This window comes from Mirounga leonina, unplaced genomic scaffold (genome assembly GCF_011800145.1).
Source record: "Mirounga leonina isolate KUSES-001 unplaced genomic scaffold, KU_Mleo_1.0 Mir_454, whole genome shotgun sequence".
NCBI classification, from domain to species: domain Eukaryota; kingdom Metazoa; phylum Chordata; class Mammalia; order Carnivora; family Phocidae; genus Mirounga; species Mirounga leonina.
In genome coordinates, this window is record NW_023270763.1 from 4,880,921 (window position 1) to 4,898,973 (window position 18,053).

Genomic DNA, 18,053 nt, shown 5'->3' on the forward strand with positions numbered 1-18,053 from the left:
CGGGCGAGGGGCCGCGCCAGTCCGCCGCGGGCCGCGCCGGCTCAGGGGCGGCCGGGCCAGCTGCGGCCAAGGCGAGCGGGGCGCTCCGCGGGCCCCACGCCGGCCAGCGGCGGGCGGGAAGGAGGCGGGAGCTTACCTGACCCGGCTCGGCGCTCGCTCCATCCCCCTCGGCCGCCGCCGCCGCCGCCGCCGCCGCACACAGCCCAGCCGCCCGGCGGGGGACAATGACGTGCCTCCATCCGGGCACCGCCGCCGCCGCCTCCGGGTCAGCGCCGCGCCCGCCGCGCCCCGCCGGGCCGCCAGGGGGCGCGCCAGGGCCGCGCCCGCACGCGCCACCGCCCAGGGGCCGTCGCACAAGAGGCGCGGCGCGCAGTTAACGGGCCGGGCGAGCGCGGGAGGGGCCGTCGTCAAAGCGCCGCGGGCGCAGGCTGGCGCGCGCGTCACTGGAGCGCCCGGGCGCTGCGGAAGGGGCGCGCTGATTGGCGGAGCCGGGCCGCGCGGCGCGGGCCGGGGCGGTCTTTCCCCCGAGCCGTCGGCGGGAGCGGACCGTGGGGCGTGCGGCGGCCGCGGGGCTCGAGCCGGGTCCTTGCTGCGCCCGTCTGGCCTGCGCGGGGACGCGGCGGACCAAGCGGACCCGGCTCTGGGGGAGCCTCCCTCGCGCGCTGCGCCGCTCGCCCCTCGGCCTAGGGACCCAGCATCTAAGGACGCCGGAGCCAGCGGGGCGCGAGCTCGTATTCCGACTTCATAGACTGCGCGACGGGAAGGGGAGAGTTTGAAACCTGGCTCCGGAAGAGGACAGGGCCCTGCCCAGCCCGTCGTGATTGCACCTCAGATCCAAGCATTCCACGCTCTGCGGGGCAGCTAGACCAGCTCTGGCTCCCCAGTCCCGGATCCATACCCCCAACCGCTTACTGGATGTCTCCGCGGCGAGACTGAGCCGAGAGCTGTTTGATTCATCGCTGCATCTCTGCTCCTCCACGACCCTGTTTCTCTCTGATGGGTTCTCTGCTTTAAGGACAAGGCACTCTCCTACACTAACCTGGGCCCTTCCCACGGTCTAATCCCTAACACCGAGTCACATCCGACCCTCCCCGAGGCGACCTCCTCGCCACACCCATTCCCTTCAGTCTCCTTTCTGATGCTCTCCTCCTAATCTGAACTCCCTTTCCACCCTTATTTTTCTGTGATCTGCTTGATCTTCCTTGATCTTTCAATAACACAGGTCGAACGTTGCTCCCCTCAGAGCCTTCAGCCTCTTTTTGGCCCACAGAATAGTCTAAACTCCTTCACCTGACATTGAAGCCTCAGTTACCTTTCTTCTTGTGCGTGTCCCCAACCATAACAGACTTTTTTCCTACAAACACCCCATTCCTACATCTGCTTATAGAAGCCCTGCCCCTGCCTCTTCTTCATGGAGCCCTGCTTGAATCCCCCATCAGAATCTTATTACTCCCCCTTCCAAGACAGCACATATTTTTATGGTGGCACTTGCTATTGTTATGGAAAGAAATCACTTGTTGATTACAATATCAGTTGTGTGTTTGGAGCGCAACACTGAAGTACTTTGGGGGAAAAAAAGGGAAAAGGTGAATTCCAAACCTCCAAGATTCAGTGCTCACTTTTGGGATTAACACCACGACTTACTTCCTGATGAAGAATGGTTATGGAATATCACCTTGGTGGCCCTTTCAACACTAGTAAGAGATCTGCAAGATCAGAAGGGCTGTAGGGATGGACTCAGTAATTTACTTGCCTTTCCCCCAAATGACTTTGAGATGATTAAATAGAGAATGAGAAGGAATTAAAGAGCCAAATCCTTAATATTCACCTGAGTCTTGTGGTAGTTCAAAATGCTTCCCTTGAAGGTCACACTAGATGTTTGCCTTCTAATTTCATTTTCCACTCAGTATTCTATTCACAAAGTACCCCCACAGTCCGCCTCTTAATTGTTGCTCAGTACCTGAGCAACTTATATAGGAAGAGGGGTTTTGTTTTTAAGATTTTATTTATTTATTTGACAGACACGGCGAGAGAGGGAACACAAGCAGGGGGAGTGGGAGAGGGAGAAGCAGGCTTCCCACCGAGCAGGGAGCCCGATGCGGGGCTGCATCCCAGGACCCTGGGATCATGACCTGAGCCGAAGGCAGACGTTTAAGGACTGAGCAACCCAGGCGCCCCAAGAGGGGTTTCGTTTCGTTTTGTTTTGTTTTGTTTTTTAACCATCCCTTAGTTCTCCACCAGAACAGGCTCTTGGGGGCGGGAATACTCAGCCCCCTCCACCCCTCTCTGTGCCTTGAAAGCAAACAGAGGGCCTTTTCCTCTAAAGAATTTCAGTGGAGCAAACTGAACAACATAAGTGGAGAAGTTACAAAGGATATTAGGACTTCAAACAGCTGGGTCTTTGGCTGAGATGGTAAGCCAACTTGCCCCAGAAATTTTTCTTCCAGACCAGCGCTTAATCCAAAGGGAATGCTGTTTGGAGATTTCACTTTGCCTCTGTTCTTACAAACTGTGTGGCCTACACAGATTACTCAGCCCATTGCCTTTACCAAAACTGTCTTTATGTTGAAGGCAAACTCACCCCAGGTGCCCTACCTCCCAATCCAGATAAAGAACAAAAAGTGTTAAGAGTGAGAAGTTAGATTTTCTGAGAACCTCCAGACAACTAGGGAGCCTGTAGTGGATGCTGTAAATGCCCTACCAGACCCCCTTTACTGGCTGATGCACCCATTCCCCCGCCGCACAGCTGCTATGAGTGTTAGCTGCTAATAACTCACAGCTGCCCCTTCTCTTGACAGCTGTCCTTGGCTGAAGGGGGGGAGCTGGTTCACGGGGAGGTTAACCATGCCTACCACTCCCTTATAGCCTACACCAGTGGCCCACTGACAAAGGGGTTCAGAAAGGCCTTGCCTCAACTTGTGACCAGCTTTGGGGTGCAGTGCATGCTCCAAAGCTCCAGTGGGATCAGAGAGAAGTTTGTCTTCCATTACATACTGGCTTGACTCCTTTCCCTGCCCTCTTCCTCCCTTCCCTTTCTCCCCAGAGCACAGTGCATATATCGCACGGGAATCTGAATTCTGGTTCAAGCCCTGCTTCTAAGTTGCCTGGCTTCAGACCAGGTACCAGAAAAGGTCCTAGGAAGCAGAGTCTAAGGATAAGATTCCAGGTGATATGGGAGGCACTAATCTCCATGCCGTTGCATAAGACTCCCACCTAGGGGAAAGTGGGATGGGAAATGAGTAGAAGGGCATGCATTGGCTTATTCAATCTCTCTGGTGTTTGTGAACATCGGGGAAAATAGGCACTGAAAGATCTGTGAAAAAAAATTTTTTTTTAAAGATTTTATTTATTTATTTGACAGAGAAAGACACAGCAAGAGAGGGAACACAAACGGGGAGTGGGAGAGGGAGAAGCAGACTCCCCGCTGAGCAGGGAGCCCGATGCGGGACTCGATCCCGGGACTCCAGGATCACGACCTGAGCCGAAGGCAGTCGCTTAACCAACTGAGCCACGCAGGCGCCCCAAGATCTGTGAAATTTGATGACCACTGCTGCTTTCAAGAAGGAAAATGATAGGGTCCGGGCAATTAGTCATCAATGTAAAGCAAAGCATAAATACCAGAGAGACGTTTTAGTGCCCTGCCAGGATGATCATCTGCAGTCAGAGGATAGGCAGGCAATCCCGAGGACCAGGCTCAGGGCTTCACGTTGAAGAAACAGAACTTTAGAAGTGATTGACTTCTCTCAGCCATGGTCAGTCTCCATCACCAAGGTCAGGGCTCTGATTAAGAAGAGGTGGAATCCCAAGACTAGGGATAAGATTGCTCTGAACCCTTTGGGCCTTCAGAAGTGGCCCATCCCATTGGTTAGCCCGGTGATGGGTATTAAGGAGGGCACGTACTGCATGGAGCACTGGGTGTTATACGAAAACAATGGATCGTGGATCACTACATCAAAAACTAATGATGTATTGTATGGTGACTAACATAATATAATAAAATTAAAAACTACAAAAAAAAAAAAAGAAGTGGCCCATCCCAGCCCCCCAACCTGAAGACAATGCAGAAGCCTCAAATGAGGCAAGAACCCTATAAGACAATGCATTCTTTAGGATCTGCTCCCATAGCCCCCATGGCCATGAGACCAGTTGCTAAGGTTAAGTCTCATTATGGGGCCTGAATGGACAAGTGTTAGTCCTACTTAGGGAGGAGAGGAATGATACATTGAAGGAGCTGCAGGACATGGCTGATACATACCAGCAGGACTCTCAGTAAGCCTGTAAATGGATCTCAAGGGGCTAGATCAAGGGTAGGGGAGGGGTAATAAGGGAGAGTTTGTAGATATAGGGGCACCCTCCCACAATTTTGATCTAAACTTTGTCAAGGGCCCCGAGTGGGCCGGTTCTGATACACTGTATGGATGGTATTTGGCAAAAAGAAATGAGCCACATTAAATAAGGACAACACCATGGCTTCCATGGTAGATAGTGGAAGAAGGGCTCAATAGGCCCGGGGAAGTGAACTGACTAGCAGAAGAGGCCTGGAAGACACTGCTTCCCAAGGTCATGGGGGGTGGGGGCACCATCGGCTTTGAGAAACTCAGTGGTGGTTGTCATCCGTAGGTCAGAGGGGTAATTGGATCCTAGAGTGACAGAGGCTGGGTGGCAGCATTTACCCCTCAGAAGCAAGGTGGGCATGAGCGGGCAGCAGGGTTAGCACGGCAGAAGGAGCACCTGACTTGCAGGGATCCATGGAGGCCAACAGATCATGGGGCAAGATAGATGGGCAGTCAACAAAGACATACTAACTATGATAACAGATCATGGAGCAAGATAGATGGGCAGTCAACAAAGACATACTAAATATGATAACAGATCATGGAGCAAGATAGATGGGCAGTCAACAAAGACATACTAAATATGATATATATATCATTTGATATAGTCAAATCACCTTTCCAATTTCACCACCTGAGCCAATTTTCAGATCCAAAACACCCATTCAGTAAAAGAGAAGCCAGATCCATGGACATGTACACAATAGCGATTCTCCAAATACTTCACCAAAGAAACCTCTGGCCATTTAATTTGTTTGGGTAACCATAGACCGGGAAAGAGGAGTACCTGGATATTTCCAGGCTATTGGTTTATAGAGATAATAAGGATGGATGGGAACCTAAAGCACCCCAAAGGCTCCCTTTTTGCTAAGGGAGTAAGAACCTACAGGGTCAAGAAATACACTGGGTCTGTGGGCCTACAGTGGTCATTTCCCAAGTTCCCAAACATAATATCCAAATGGTCATGCTTACAGGTTGACAGAACCCTCACATTGGTTCCTTGACTTGTAGAGTATGAGTTAGTCTAGTAGAAAAAGCCATATGGAAACCCCCAAACTGCCCTCTCTGGCCAAAAGAGTAACTCCCAGGGGGAAATGGCTGAGAATATTAATGTTGTACCTTACGCTTATAAAGGGTGCAAGGCTATTGGTCTCCAAGCACGCCAATTTAATTCACCAGTTCTGGCCCCTGAAAACACTGGATGAGTCAGGGAGGGTGACAATCGACCACTGTGAGCATAACTAGCAAGGACTTCTCTCGCACCAGCTTAATTTCACCACTGCACGCCCTGTCCCTGAGAGTTCCGCACCCACCACAGAGTGGAGTGGTACTTAGAATCTCTCAGTCAACCCTTGCTCTAAGCCCCTCAGAACAAACAAGACCAGACCCTTTACTGCTTACAACTTTTACTCATAATCACTGTGAACAAAGAAGAAATCGCATAAACACCAAAAAAATGGATTAGTCATAAAGCATATTTGAAAGAAGTACCTACCATGTTTTGCCACAAAAGAACACAAAGAAAGAAAAGGAGTACCTACATTTCACTATAAGAGTACTCAGATGACACCATCAATAGACTTGTCCCCACAGCCTGGGTTGAGACATAGTCATCACAGAGTGCTGTTTGGGGACAGACACACTAGATATAAAGTCCAGCTCCAGCTTTTATTTTATTAATTGCATTCTTTGGTCTTGTTTTGGGCTCTCGTGAAATGAAAGGTGTGTTTAATTTATCAAAGCCAACTTTATCCTAATGGATAACTAACACCCCTTCCTCCCAATCCAACATAAGACATTAAAGCTTGGAAATATGCAAAAATGAACACTGATAATACAGTTGATAGCAAGGAGAAAGTTCAGCATGTAACTTGACTCAGCAGGCCTGGGGTTTCAAAGGAAAAACTCTGAGAGGTCTAATCAGGTCTAACTGGCTGGTCGAGACTATAAGGAAAAATACCACTTCCTACATTTATAATGGAAATCAATACCTGTCCAATTCATGAACATGAATGCATGCTACCCTGAACAATGATTAAACATGGCCCTGGAAGTTTGCCCTCCCCCCCCCCCAAAAAAACACAAGATATTTCCATCAGAATGGAGAAAATTTATCTTCATCTCTATACCTCAATTTGAAAAAAAGCAAAAATACGTGAGACCCATTAAGAGCTTTCAGGTAAGTGGCTGATTAAAACATGAATATAAAAAAGTCAATTGAATGTAAATTTACTTAATGCCATGGAACTATACACTTGAAAATAGTTAAAATGATCAGTCTTGTATACATTTTACCACAATAAAAAAGCCAATTGAGATTCATAACAAGCAATATCTAATTAGAAAAATAATCACAAGAATTAAAACAAAATACTAAGGAATAAATAACAAACTTGAAAAATGTACAGGGCCCAAAACTCATGACCAAGGGTCCTAAAAAAGATTTTTTTTTTTTTTAAGATTTTCTGAATGAAGGATTATACTTCGGTTTGTAAAGATTTTAAGTATACTGTAACTGATCCCAAAGAAATTCTTTCCAGAACTCAAAAAAATGCCTGTAGTATGAAGATTAAAATAAATTTACAAATGCAATGCAGTTAGTCCTGAAAGGACTTCTGTGGCATATACGAAGATGTTTGAATATTCATCTGGGCAATAAAGCCATTCGTTAATATTCTGTCCAACAGCATATAGCTCCTTTCTTTTGAAACAGCTCACACATTCATGGAGCAAATACCCACCTAGCGTCCACTCTGAAAGTCAGGGAGAGAAGTGATGTGTTAGTGCCTGCCTTCAGTGAGCTTTTAGGATGTTTACATGAAGGAGTTGAGCAATGAGTGCCAATTTTGCAGGAAGGAATATAATGGGAGGGGGCAGATCAGTGGATGGGGAAGTTCACTCACTGAGACTGAGCCCTGCAGACGGAGTAGCAATGCGCAAGGTTAAATTAGTAGGGGCAGGGCGCCTGGGTGGCTCAGTTGGTTGGGCGACTGCCTTCGGCCCGGGTCATGATCCCGGAGTCCCGGGATCGAGTCCCACATCGGGCTTCCTGCTCGGCGGGGAGTCTGCTTCTCCCTCTAACCCTACCCCCTCTTGCACTCTCTCTCTCTCTAATAAATAAATTTAAAAAATCTTTAAAAAAAAATTAGTAGGGGCAACTCAGAGTGGAGAGACACAGAAACAGAGATGGGGAGAGCGAGTCAGGAGAGGAAAGGAGAACTTGATACATGATTCACCTTGGTGAGTATCTGAAGGAAACTTGATCAGAACTGTATCAGAAAAATTTCTCAACATAGGGCCGTGTTAACACAGCAAAGGATGCCAAAGGAAGAGGCTCAGAGTTTCTCTGTTCTGAAGAATGACAAACGATGTCTGATGATAGACTCAACTCTCGACAGTTTTTAAGAATATATTAGTGATTGGGGTGCCTGGGTGGCTCAGTTGATTGAGCGACTGCCTTCGGCTCAGGTCATGATCCTGGAGTCCAGGGATCGAGTCCCGCATCGGGCTCCCTGCTCGGCAGGGAGTCTGCTTATCCCTCTGACCCTCCCCCCTCTCTTGTGCTTGCTCTCTCTCATTCTCTCTCTCTCAAATAAATAAATAAATAAATAATCTTAAAAAAAAAAAAAAGAATGTATTAGTGATTGTTAACAGTTAGAGGTTATTACGGGCCAGACGTTACTTGTAAAGATTCACACACGTTCTTGCAACTACCTCAGGAGGTAGGTACTACAGGGCACTTCCATCCTAAGGTGAGTTAACAGAGGCAAAGAGACGTTAACTAACCTGTGCAAGGTCATACCAGCTAGTAAGTGGCAGAATCCATATTCTTAAAGCTCTAAGCCAACACTGTCCTGGAGATCTTTCTGCAATGATGATAAAGTCCTGTGCTAACATAGTAGGCACTAGTCACATGCTGCTGTTTACTCCTTGTACTGTGGCATGGTATGCCTGAAGAACTAGGTTTCAGATCTAAGTTTAATTTAAGTTAAAATGTCCACATGGGGCTACTGTATTGGACACACACAGCTCTAAGTTATTCTGATTAGAGAACGTTCACTGTAGAATTGTTTATAATATTGAAAGAAACAACTTAAATGGGAGAATGTCTAAAACAGACTATGAAATATACACAACTGGAATGAGGGGTGTGGAGAAATCTGGTAAGAATTACAAAATCTGGACATCAGGGAGGAGGGTTGGGGCAAATATACATTGCATACGATACAGACCCACCCTGTCTGGGATTCCTGATTCTTTTCTGGTCTTCAACCCAACTCTTGTGGGTCCTGAATAAGCAGTCTCTAGTAATGTTATCCAATAAAAATACAATGTGAGCCACACACGTATTTCTAAATTTTCTAGTAGTCACATTAAAAAAAGGTTTTTTAAAAGTGAGATTAATCTTGGGGCGCCTGGGTGGCTCACTCGTTAAGCGTCTGCCTTCGGCTCAGGTCATGATCCTAGTGTCCTGGGATCGAGCCCTGCATCGGGCTCCCTGCTCCGCGGGAAGCCTGCTTCTCCCTCTCCCATTCCCCCTGCTTGTATTCCCTCTCTCACTGTGTCTCTCTCTGTCAAATAAATAAATAAAATCTTTAAAAAAAAAAGTGAGATTAATCTTAATAATATACTTGATTTAATCCAATATACCCCAAATATTATAGTTTAAACACGTGGTACGAGCCACATAGGAGGTTGCTCACTAGCCACTAGCCGACTGGATAATAAAGATCTGTAGAATACTAATCGTCAGGGAAAAAACTATTCTATATCTACTTGGGGGAAAGTTCTCTAAGGCACATTATCAAGTGATAAAAGCAAGCTGCAGAACCATACATTAAAAACAAAAACAAAAACAAAAAAACTTAAGGGTACCTGGGTAGCTCAGTCAGTTAAGTGTCCGGCTCTTGATTTTGGCCCAGGTCATGATCTCAGGGTCCTGGGATGGAACCCCACGTCAGACTCCACATTCAGTGGAGAGTCTGCTTGAGGATTCTCTCTCCCTCCTTCTGCCTCTCACCCTGCTCACTCTCTCTCTCTCTCTCTCAAATAAATAAATCTTTTTTAAAAACCCAAAACTCTTTAAGCATGATATTTTGAGTTTCTATGATATTTAATAACTTACTTCACAAAAATTCCTTAGAGATCCTTCCATTGAAGACTATCATGATATTTATAGAGCATATATAACAATTTTTATCTCATTATTTTATTTTATTTTATTTTTTTATTATTTATTTTTTTAGATATTATTTATTTATTTATTTGACACACAGAGAGAGCACAAGCAGGGGGAATGGCAGGCAGAGGGAGAAGCAGGCTCCCCGCTGAGCAAGGAGCCCGATGCGGGACTGGATCCCAGGATCCCTGGGATCATGACCTGAGCCAAAGGCAGCTGCTTAACTGACTGAGCCACGCAGGCTTCCCCCATTGCTTTTTTTTTTTTTTATTCTTATGTTAATCCCCATACATTACATCATTAGTTTTAGATGAAGTGTTCCATGATTCATTGTTTGTGCATAACACCCAGTGCTCCATGCAGAACGTGCCCTCCTCAATACCCACCACCAGGCTAACCCATCCTCCCACCCCCTCCCCTCTAGAACCCTCAGTTTGTTTTTCAGAGTCCATCGTCTCTCATGGTTCGTCTACCCCTCCGATTTCCCCCGCTTCATTCTTCCCCTCCCGCTACCTTCTTCTTCTTTTTTTTTCTTAACATATATTGCATTATTTGTTTCAGAGGTACAGATCTGAGATTCAACAGTCCCCCATTGCTTTTTTTTTAAAGTGTGGTAAAATACAACATAAAATTGATTTCTGACTATTTTAAAGATTTTTTATTTTTAAGTAATCTCTCTACCCAACATGGGTCTCGAACTCACAACCCCGAGATCAAGAGCAGCATACTCCACTGACTGAGCCAGCCAGGTGCCCCTCAAAGTGTACAATTTAGTGGCATTAAGTACATTCACAGTCTTCTGCAACCATCAGCACTATCTAGTTCCAGAACTTTTTCACTACCCTAAAGTAAAAACCTACACTCCCTATTTCTCTGCCCACCAGCCCCTGGCAACCATTAATCTGGTTTCTGTATCTGTGGATTCACCCATTCTAGGTATTTTATATGAAAGGAATCACGTGCCATGAGGTGTCTTACGTCTGGCTTCTTTCACATAGCATGTTTTCAAGATTTATCCACATTGTAGGATATATCAGTACTTCATTCCCTTTTATGACTGAATAATATTCCACTGTATGGACATGCCACATTTAATTTATCCATTCATCTGCTGATGGACATTTGGGTTATTTCCGCCTTTTGGATATCACGAACAGAGCAGTTATGAACACTTACGTACAAGTTTTAGTTTGAATTCCTGTTTTCACTTCTTTGGAGTATGTACCTAGGAGTGGAATTGCTGGGTCATACAGTCAATCTATGTTTAACTTATTGAGAAACCACTATACTATTTCCCACAGTGACTGCACCATTTTGCATCCCCACCTGCAATGTTTGAGGGTCCCAGTTTCTTCACATCCTTGCCAACACCTGTTATTTCCTTTTTCCTTTTCCTGGTGAGTATGAAGTGATATCTCATTGTGGTTTTACATTTCCCTAATGACTTATGATGTCGAGCATCTTTTCACATGCTCATTAGCCATTCATCTTTGAAATGTCTGTTCAACTAGTTTGCCAGTTTTAAATTGGGTTATTTGCCTTTTTACTGTTGAGTTGTAAGAGTTCTTTATACTGGTTACTAGACTCTTACCAGATATTTGATTGGGAAATATTTTCTCTCATGGAGGTTGTTGTTTTACTCTCTTGATAGTGTCCTTTAATGCACAAAAGTTTTTAATTTTAATGAAGCCCGTTTTTTTTTTTTTTCTTTTGTTGTTTGTGCTTTTGGTGTGGGTTTTTAATAAATTCCCTTTATAATATTAAGGAAGTTCCCTTCTCTTGCTAGTCTGTTGCATGTTTTTATCATGACAGTGTTAGATCTTGTCACATGTTTTTTCTATATGAATTAAGATGATCAGGAGGTTGGGGTTTTTTCCCCCTTACTTCTATTAATGTGGTGTATTGCACTGATTGATTTCCTGCTTGTTGACCCACCCTTGGATTCTTGAGATAAATGCCATTTGTAATCATTGTAACATGCTTCTGGATACAGTTTACTAGTATTTTGTTGAGGATTTTTGCATTTATATTCATAATGGATATTAGTCTGCAGTTTTCTTGTGATGGTTTTGTCTGGCTTTAGGATCAAGATAATGTTGGCATCATAGAGTGAGATAGAAAGTGTTTCCTCCTTTTCTATTTTTTGGAAGAGTTTGAGAAGTATTGGTGATAATTCTTCCATAAATATTTTGTAGAATTCAGCAGTGAAGCCATCTTGTCCTGGACTTTTTTTGTTGGGAGGTTTTGGATTATTGATTCAATCTTCTAATTTGTTATACACCACATTAATAGAACATGATCTTCTCAATTAATGTAGGAAAAGCCTATGACAAAATCCAACACTCTTTCATGATAAAAAACACTCAATGCAGATCTTCTATTTCTTTTGGAGTCAGTTTTGGGAGTTTGTATGTTTCTAGTAATTTGTTCATTTCATCTACATTATATAATTTATTGATGTATAATTGTTCATAGTATTCTCTCTTTTTTTTTTTTTAAGATTTTATTTATTCATTTGAGAGAGAATGAGAGACAGAGAGCATGAGAGGGAGGAGGGTCAGAGGGAGAAGCAGACTCCCTGCTGAGCAGGGAGCCCGATGCGGGACTCGATCCTGGGACTCCGGGATCATGACCTGAGCCGAAGGCTGTTGCTTAACCAACTGAGCCACCCAGGCGCCCCATAATATTCTCTTATAACCCTTTTTTTTTGGTAAGTTTAGTAGTAAGGTCCCCATTTTCATTTATGATTTTATTTGAGTCTTCTCTCTTTTTTTCTTAGTCAATCTAATGAAAGTTTTGTCAATTTTATTAATCTTTTTGAATAACCAAATTTGGTTTTATTGATTTTTTTCTATTGTTCTATTCATGATTTCATTTATTTTCACTCTAACCTTTGTCTTTTCCTCCCTCTGCTAACTTTGGACTTAGTTTGCTCTTCTTTTTCTAGATCCTTAAAGTGTAAGTTACTAATTTGAGACTTTCTTTTAAATATAGACATTATTGCTTTAAATTTCTGTTTTCATCATGTCATAAGATTTGATTATTTTTGTTTTTGTTCATCTCAAAATATTTTCTAATTTATTTTGTGATTTCTTCTATGACCAATTTGTTGTTTGAGAATGTATTATTTAGGGGCGCCTGGGTGGCTCAGTTTGTTAAGCAACTGCCTTCAGCTCAGGTCATGATCCTGGAGTCCCGGGATCGAGTCCCACATTGGGCTCCCTGCTCAGCAGGGAGTCTGCTTCTCCCTCTGACCCTCCTCTCTCTCATGCTCTCTGTCTCTCATTCTCTCTCTCTCAAATAAATAAATAAAATCTTAAAAAAAAAAAAAGGAATGTACGGGCGCCTGGGTGGCTCAGTCGTTAAGCGTCTGCCTTCGGCTCAGGTCATGATCCCAGGGTCCTGGGATCGAGTCCCACATCGGGCTTCCTGCTCGGCAAGAAGCCTGCTTCTCCCTCTCCCATTCCCCCTGCTTGTGTTACTGCTCTCGCTATCTCTCTTTCTCTGTCAAATAAATAAATAAAATCTTTAAAAAAAAAAAAAAGGAATGTATTACTTAGGGGTGCCAGGTTGGTTCAGTGGGTTAAGCGTCTGCCTTTGGCTCAGGTCATGATCTCAGGGTCCTGGGATTGAACCCTGCGGTGGGCTCCTTGTTCAGTAGGGAGCCTCCTGCTTCCTCTGCCTGCCAGTCCCCCTGCTTGTGCTCTCTCTTTCTGACAAATAAATAAAATCTTAAAAAAAAAAGAATGTATTGTGTACAAATAAAAAGAATATATACATTTTTAAAAAGTGCCTGGCTGGCTCCATAGGAAGAGCATGAAACTCTTCATCTTGGGGCCATGAATTTAAGCCCCGTGTTGGATGTAGCTGATTACTAAAAAATAAATAAATAAATAAATAAACCTTTAAAAAATATTTAAAAACAGAATATTGTTTAATTTACACACTTTGTGAATTCTCTAGTTTTCCTTCTAGATTTCTTGTTTCATTCCATTGTGGTCAGAGAAGATATTTTGTGTGATTCCATTTCTTTTAAATTTATTGTGACTTGTTTTGTGGCCTAATATATGATCTGTCCCAGAGAATGCTGGCTTATAGTGTTGTTTGCCTCCTTCATTTCCCCACTGATCTTCTGTCTAGTTATTTTATTCATTATTGAAAGTGAGGTATTTAAGTCTCCAAACTATTATTGAAGAACTATTTCCCCATTCATTTCTGTCAACTTTTTCTTTGTATATTTGGGGACTCTGTTAAGTATGTATGTGTATGTATGTATATAATCGTTACATCTTCCCAATGAATTCACCCTTTTTTAAAAAAAAATCCATGATTAGAACCCTGGGAAGGGGCTGGAAGTGAAGTCAATAATTGATCATGCCTATGTAAGGAAGCCTCCATAAAATCCCAAAAGTTTGGGGTCCAGAGAGCTTCCAGGTTGGTGAACACATTTAAGTATTGGGAGGGTGATGCACCCCAACTCCATGGGGACAGAAGCTCCTACGCTCTGCACTTTCTCAGACTTCACTCTATGCATTTCTTCATCTGGCTGTTCATCTGTATCCCTTATCATATCCCTTAATAAACTGGTAAGTGTAAGTGAGTGTTTCCCTGAGTTCTGTGAGCTGTTCTAACAAATAATTGAATCTGGGGGCAGGGGGGTCACAAGAACCTCTGATTTGTAGCCAATTTGGATAGAAGTCTTGGGTAACCTGGGGACCTACTAATTGCCATTGGTATCTGAAGTGGGGGTCAGTACCTGGGAGGCTCAGTCAGTTAAGAGTCTCATCTGCCTTCGGTTTGGGTCATGATTCTGGGGTCCTGGGATCTGCCCCTTTGTCAGGCTCCCTGCTCAGTGGGGAGCCTGCTTCTCCCTCTCCCTCTGCCGCCTGGCTTGTGCTCTCTCTCACACACTATCTCAAATGGATGAATTCAATCTTTAAAAAAAATGAGGTGGGGCAGTCTCATGAGAGTGAGCCCTTAACTTATAAGATCTAACACTACTGATAGTGTCAGAATTGAGTTAAATTGTGGGACACCCAGGTTGTGTCACAGAATTGCTGGGTGTGGGAATAAACTCCACACATCTAGTGTCAGAAGTGTTGTGAGTGTGGTCATTATGTGAGAGTAAAGGAGAAACATAGTAAAACAGGAGTGTAGATTTTCCCCTATTCACTGTTCATTTTTTTGCTCCTGGGAATGGGCCATACTTCTTGGGTCTTTGCACACTTCATACTTTTTCGTTAAAAACTGGATGGATATTTTTAGTATTGTTTAAAAAAAAAAAAAAAGGAAAGAAAAAGACTCCCTAGTTCTTCGCAGATTGGCTTTGTGTTGGGGCATTCCTTTAACAATTAGCCAGGCTGTTTACATCTCTGCCTTAGCCTTCACTTCCTGTTTATGCAGAGTTTAAAGACCAGCCAGCAGCGAAAGCCTATGATCTTTCCCAGGTCTTTTCTGAACGTACATCCTGCCCTGGCCATGCACATGGATTTCTAGGTCCCCCAGTATGTGAGGGAGTTTTTCAAAGCCCTTTTCCCCAAAGTTTCTCACTCTCCAGCTTTTCCTCCCCAGCTTTCAACACATCTATTATTTATTTCAACTGTTACTTCTTGCCCCAGACAGAAGTGTTGTCCATTTGGCTTTCATTCTTTGCCAGGAATATCCTCCAGGTAGCCATGGCCATCTTTCCACCCTGAGAGAGTTCTGGATTAGGAAGAACAAAGGCAGGTCTCTTGTGTCAGTTCTTCAGGGAACCCATAGGCAAGTTAAAACAGACTGACAGAATTCCTTCAGATCAAGGTCTCCTGAAGTTCTGGACTAGATGTGCACACCGGGAATGATGGATGCCTTCGAGACTGCAGCTGCACCCAGAAAGGATGGGGTAAGGCTAAATTAAAGAGCCAGATCCTCATCCCAGCCTGTTTTGGTGAACTTCCTCATGGTTAAGCATTTGCTTAGTGGCTGTAAACCTTTGACTATCTTTCAGAGTCTTGATAAAGTTGATTCTGACAGGGGCGCCTGGGTGGCTCAGTCGTTAGGCGTCTGCCTTCGGCTCAGGTCATGATCCCAGGGTCCTGGGATCGAACCCCGCATCGGGCTCCCTGCTCGGCGGGAAGCCTGCTTCTCCCTCTCCAACTCCCCCTGCTTGTGTTCCCTCTCTCTCTGTGTCTCTCTCTGTCATATAAATAAATAAAATCTTAAAAAAAAAAAGTTGATTCTGACAGTTTTTGCCAGGATTTTCAGTGTTACAGGGAGAGACAGCCCCTGGAGATCCCTACTCTACCATTTTTGCTGACATCACTCTTAAGAATTTTTTTAATGCCGATTTTTTTGTTTGTTTGTTTGAGCATAATATATAAGTGTTACACATGAAAAATATGAGAAATGTGGTCACTGGGGATCTTCAGAGAGTTTGAGGAGCTCTAATCACCAGTTTCTTGGTTATTCTGATATCCCATTTCCCCCACTTTCTTGGAAAAATGGTGAAAACTATATACCAAGGTGACTGCATTGTTTTGTCTTCCATACAGATGTTGAAATTGAGAGTGATCATTTCGGTTGAAGAGAAGGATGGATAAAACAGAGTTGGGGACTGTAGCCTTCCCATGAACATAAGGAGATGACATGGAAGTCAGAAGACAAAAGCAGAGAAAAGAGCAGTGATGTATAATGGCATGAGCTTTCAAATGAAGGAGGGGAAACATACGAAGGACGATGTAACATCTTAGATTTAAAATAACTTCTATCAGGAAGCAGCCCGGGACGCGAGGCCGGGTCTCCAGCAGCTGCCCCAGAGCCGCTGGATGGACAGCAGGACCTATCTGACTGCCATGGCCAAGAACAACTGGGACACGATTGTGCAAGAAGGGCCCCAAATCCAAGCAAGCTATCTTAGCAGCTCGGGGATGAGGAGAAGAGGTGGAGACTTCCAAGAAATGGGCTGCTGGCCAGAACAAACAGCATTTGATCAGCAAGACCACGGCCAAGCTGGACTGGGATACTGAGGAGCTACACCACCACCGGGTGACCCTGAAGGTGGGCAAGGTGATCCAGCAGGGCCAGCAGAGCAAGGGGTTGACTCAGAAGGACTTGGCGACGAAAATCCACAAAAAGCTGCAGGTCATAGTGGACTATGAGAGTGGACAGGCCATTCTTAAAAACCAGGTTCTGGACAAAATTGTGAGAGAGTTTTTGGCCTCAAGCTCTGGGGGGAGGATATCAGGAAGCCGATTGAGAAAGGGCCAAGGGTGATATGAATGCAAAACCTAGAAATCAGTGCGATCCGGCTGATCTCTCCTGGCTGGTTCCCCTTGACCACCAGCGCCAGTGTGGGTCTCTTCACCTGGAGGAGCAGAACGTGGGGGTATCAACCCTGCCTAGGAATGTTCTCTACCCATACCTGCTGTCAAGCAACCAAAACCTTGCAAAATAATAAGTAAATAAAATAACTTCTATCTATCCAGGAACAAAACCATAATGTGTGTTATTACCATAATGATTACATATGGTTCTTGTTTTTTGCACCAATGTAGAAACACAAGAATAAAAGTAAGATGAGAGAGAGAATCAATATAATCAATAGAAACCCGATTAGAGTATAAAAGTTTGGCTGATTAAAAAAGATATGTATATAAGTCATATGATCTCCACAAATTAACAGGAACAACTTAGAACATGTTATGAGCAGTGATTCTCATGGCAGTAGCTGAAACAAAACAGCAAATAATAAGTAGCAAACCAAAATAACTTACAGGACTTAAATGAAGAATGCGATCAAACATAACCAAGGGAGACATGCCAAGTGCTGGGGCTATAACTCAATATAGAATCAGTATCATGTGTCCCCAAATTAGATTGTGACTGTGATAAAACTGATTACAAAGGGATTCTTCCTGGAACATAATAAATTGCTTATAAACCAAATACATAATACCTTTTAATGAAGTTATGAGTGTAGTGTAATGAATCCCAAGAGGATTCCTTCTGGAAGTTAGTGAAAATGTTGTAAATGCTCTCTGGGCAATAAACATTAAGTTATGAGTAGAGCCATGGACACCGGCGACCTTCGCTCCCCAACCCCACCAATAGTTCATGCTTTCATTCACTCATCAATTCTCCATTGAGTGTGTCCCTTGAGCATACAACAAGTGTGTGCGTGATACTGAGAAAAATGAGGAGTCAGAGACATATTTGGGGAGGAAAGAAGTGGAATTGGCTTCAGAAAGTAACATCTACAATAAATTGCACTTAGGGCTCTGGGGGGTGATTACAAGCACTGGGGAAGTGCAGAGTGGGGGGCACTGACATAGGGGGATGAAGGGAGAGCTGTGAGGGGAGCGTTCTGGGCTGAATTGTGTCCTCCCAAAATATGTTGGTGTCCCAACTCCCACTACCTGAGAATGGGAGCTTATTTGGAGACAGGGTCTTTATAGAAGTAAACAAGTTTAAAAAAAAATGAGGTCCACGGGCGCCTGGGTGGCTCAGTTGGTTAAGCAACTGCCTTCGGCTCAGGTCATGATCCTGGAGTCCCGGGATCGAGT

The 18,053-nt window shown here is 44.3% G+C and overlaps 1 protein-coding gene and 1 pseudogene across 1 annotated transcript in view; one reads left to right on the forward strand and one right to left on the reverse strand.

Annotated features, from left to right (window-relative positions):
• Positions 1–224, reverse strand: part of USP42 (ubiquitin specific peptidase 42) — a 49,693-nt gene extending 49,469 nt beyond the window's left edge. Inside the window, exon 1 of the mRNA XM_034988348.1 lies at positions 137–224. The gene's annotated coding sequence lies outside the window, so the exon portion shown is untranslated. The remainder of the gene's footprint in view (positions 1–136) is intronic.
• The window catches only part of LOC117999343, an 18,219-nt pseudogene extending 1,015 nt beyond the window's left edge, over positions 1–17,204 (forward strand).
• Positions 17,205–18,053: the final 849 nt, after the last annotated feature.